Genomic DNA, 3,722 nt, shown 5'->3' on the forward strand with positions numbered 1-3,722 from the left:
GGTGGCGGGCGGCTGCGTGCGGGTCAGGCGGCTGGGAGCGAGGAGCGGGGCTCAGCGGCGCCACGTGTCCCGGCCGGCGGCAGGTGCGGAACAATGGCAGCGCCCCGGCCGCCGCTCGCCTTCCTCCTCCTCCTCCTTCCTCCGCGGCTCCTCTCCTTCGCCTCGCCCCCTCTGCCCCGGCTCGGATCGCTCCTGCCTCTGGCCGCAGCCGCCCGCAGCTCCGCGAGCCGCCGGCTTCCCGCCGCATAAAGAACCCTCGCCACGCCGCTCCGCCCCGCCCCGGCCCGCCGCACCGCCCCTCCGAGGCGGCGGGCAGGCGGGGAGGGAACGGGGCCGAAGCGGGGTGGGGCGGGGGGAGGCGGGGGGCGGGAGCGGTGCTCAACGAGAGCAGCCCGGCCGCGGGTGCACCTTGGGGCTCACCTCGGCTGCCCCAGCCGCGCCTCTCCGGGTGGGGGGAGGCGGGTCGGGGCGCGGGGGCTCCTTCCGCGACGGGGAAGGCTCCGCCCGCCCGCCACGCGGGGCCGCAGCGCCGCCGCCATGCCGGGACGGGCCGTGCTGGGCACCGCGCACCCCCCACGGAGCCCCTCTGGGAGTTGGGTGGTTTTATCAGTCGTGACCGACGGTCACGGCGGCAGCTCGGCCGGCCGTCACGGCCGCCTGAAGTCTCACGGGTTGGCCTGTGGGCTTCCCGGCGGTCTTGCCGGCACTGCCGGCCTCACGGAGGGGGACAAGACTTCCGGGGGGTCCCTTCCACCCAAACCTGAGGCCGTGCCGCTGAGTGGTGGGCCGCAGCTGTGAGGGGCAGATGGGGGTGGCATGGTGCCCACGATGCTGCAGACCTTCTGTGTCTAAAGCTCACTATGTACCCTGGGAGATAGATGTGGATGTCCTTGCCAGAAACTGCCTGGAAGCATGGCAGTCCCAGCACTTGGTGGTCAAGGACACGATGAAGACATATGGGCGAACTTTCCGTGCCCTCTACTGCTCAGGGAGTCTGGTTGGGGGGACCATTGTCCTTCCCTTACACATCAAAGTCTGGGAAAGTCGAACGCAGAAGTCGTGACTCTGTGTTTGATCACTTTGCTTTTCCTTTCTGTCTAGATGCTCTGGCAAAGAAAATCAACTCCTGCTCTTTTACCACTTGACAGCTTAGAAGAAACTCCTGGAACCTGTACGAGCTTGGAAATAAGAAAGTGTTTCTGTAGCCTCTTCCCCACCACATGTTCCTCTTGCTGAGGGCCCTAAAAATGAGCAGTAGGGATGCTAGGAACGTTCTTGCTCCACAAGAGCAAGAACCCCCTGGTAAGCAGGGATTGAAACTCCCCTCAGCTGGAGAAGAGAACTGAATTCAGGCCTTAAACATCCTGCATAAGAGCTTGCTCATCAAACTGTCACAGACCTGTGTAAGGGGAAGGGATGCCACAACCACCATCACAGTCTTTTAAAAGGGGGTGGAGGCACCACACCATTGGTGGACCATGGCCCTGTCACTGTGCCCTAGACCTGCTTTTAGACCTTAGGATGTATCTGGCTCCTGTGGATATTCAGGATGTTTCATCTTCAGGATTCCAGCTGGACTTAAAAATGGCTTGAAGTGCTACTGGGTTTGAATGTAGTGAACTTTAAAGTAAAAGCCATCAGATGCAATTTTAGATTGCAGGTCAGTGTTTCAGAGACACTTTTTAAGTCTTCTGTATAAGCTCCATTTTATGCCTTTGATGGTCTTTATTTGATCTGGCACTGTATTGACAGACTTGGAGGCTGAAGCTTTCAGTTTACCTGGAAAATTCACAGCACCTGGGCAGCTGTCTCCCTTCCAAGCTGTACTGTCTTGACCCTGAGGCAGTGCTCTCATTTAGCTCTCATTACTCATCTTTGAGGTTTTCTTTTAAGACTTCCCATGAAAGGCCTGGCTCTTGCCAGTGGGCAGGGAGAAGGGGGTAGGCATTAGGAACTTGGTAGAAATTTCAGAGCCTGAAGTCATCTATTCATTTCATGTTGACTCCTTAACAGCATTTCACTCCTTAAGAGCAATCCACAGCACCAAACCTAGGTTTGTTCCAAGTGTCAGTGAAGCACTATCAATAGGACACAGAGATCTTCAGACAACTTCTGAGCCATATTTCCCCTTGAAGTGCCACCTATCAATGTAGTTGATTTGGCACACTGTCAATGTGATCCATCATTTGCCTTGGGACAGTGGACACCTTGCCATTTCTTCATGACATGAAACTGTAGTGTTCAGCTGTGGTGCTTTAAACTCAGACCTAGTGTCTCTTTCAGAAGAAAAATGTGTCTCAGTTCTGTTACTGGCACTGATTTAAAACAGAGAGAAAATCCATATGGGTCAAAGGAAATTTTATTATGTCAAAACAGGCAGGGAAGGTAGAGTACTTGTGTTCTCCCATAATAGGTATCAGAGAGATTAGCTTAAGAAAAATCAGGAGAGCTCTGTTTTCAGTATCTACAAGCAATTACAAACCCTTTTTGATACCTTGGCAGGACAACTGAGAGACGCAGAGATAACATACAGGGAACTTCATGCCTGCCAGTGGGTCAGATCCAAATCAGGTTTTAATACCTGAAAATTCCTGTTCTTTGGCTTGCATGTCCCCATTCCGGGAGAAATTGTGAATTTTGCAGATTTGCAGCAATCCATCATTTTCCCTTCGGACTCCTCACTGTTTTTGTGAGGTTGTGGGCTGCTGAACAGCAGTCGAATTCCAGGGGTAGGTAACATTATATTGTGGGACGTTATGTGATGTCCACAGCCAGCTGCTGTGGACATCACACAGCCCTTCTGCAGTGTTTTTTACTTTGAGAAACTGAGATTGTTTTACAGCAGGGAGTATATTTATGGCAATTTTAGGGATGGGAATACGGAGTCACAGCAAGAGGGAAGGCAGGCATGCATAAAAGCTTTAGCAGGTTCTAGTTAAGAGTCCGAAGGTCTGAAAGCCCTTTGCTCTTGCTGCTAGATATGACAGCTTCTGTTAGGGCATATTCCTGTTTCCAGTAGCAGACTGTGTGTAGCTTGACACAGAGAAGCAAATCTTCATCCCTTTGCAACTGCCACAGCCTAGGGCAGCATATGCTGGGAAAAATAGGATCCCAGCAGTGGATACTCCACAGAGTAGGAAAGAATGTCTTCTCCCACCCATTTTTCCTTTCCATGACATGTCCTGAGTTCACCAGTGTTTTGCATGTGTTGCAACAAGAGCCATGCTTTGGCCTTCACCTTGAAAACCACAGCCGCTTTTTCAGTGGCAATTAATATGTACACATTGGGGCAGTTTGCCTGTGGACAGTACAGTGCCCTTCACAGCAGGGGCTCCCACTTATTCAGAAAAAAAAGAAAAAGAAAAAGAAAAAGAAAAAGAAAAAGAAAAAGAAAAAGAAAAAGAAAAAGAAAAAGAAAAAGAAAAAGAAAAAGAATGGAGCTGGGTCCAAATAAGCTATTTTCTCCCATGCACTTGTTTGTACCTTATCTCAGGAGTCTCCAGAGGCTGGGGTTACCTCTGGCAGGCAACAAAAGCAGCAGCAGTGCAGGTAAAGCGAGATATGCTCCGCCATGAGGTCTCTATCATTGTGGTTCAGAAAAGCAGCCAAAAGGGATTCATGCTTTTTGAGGGGTAATTCCCCTAAAAAGGGATACAGAGAAGACAAGATGATTGTATGTAACTGTATTTCTGTTGACCTTTCAGCTGTAATTACACGTCTCA

Source organism: Nesoenas mayeri (assembly GCF_963082525.1).
Source record: "Nesoenas mayeri genome assembly, chromosome: 1".
Taxonomy (NCBI): Eukaryota; Metazoa; Chordata; class Aves; order Columbiformes; family Columbidae; genus Nesoenas; species Nesoenas mayeri.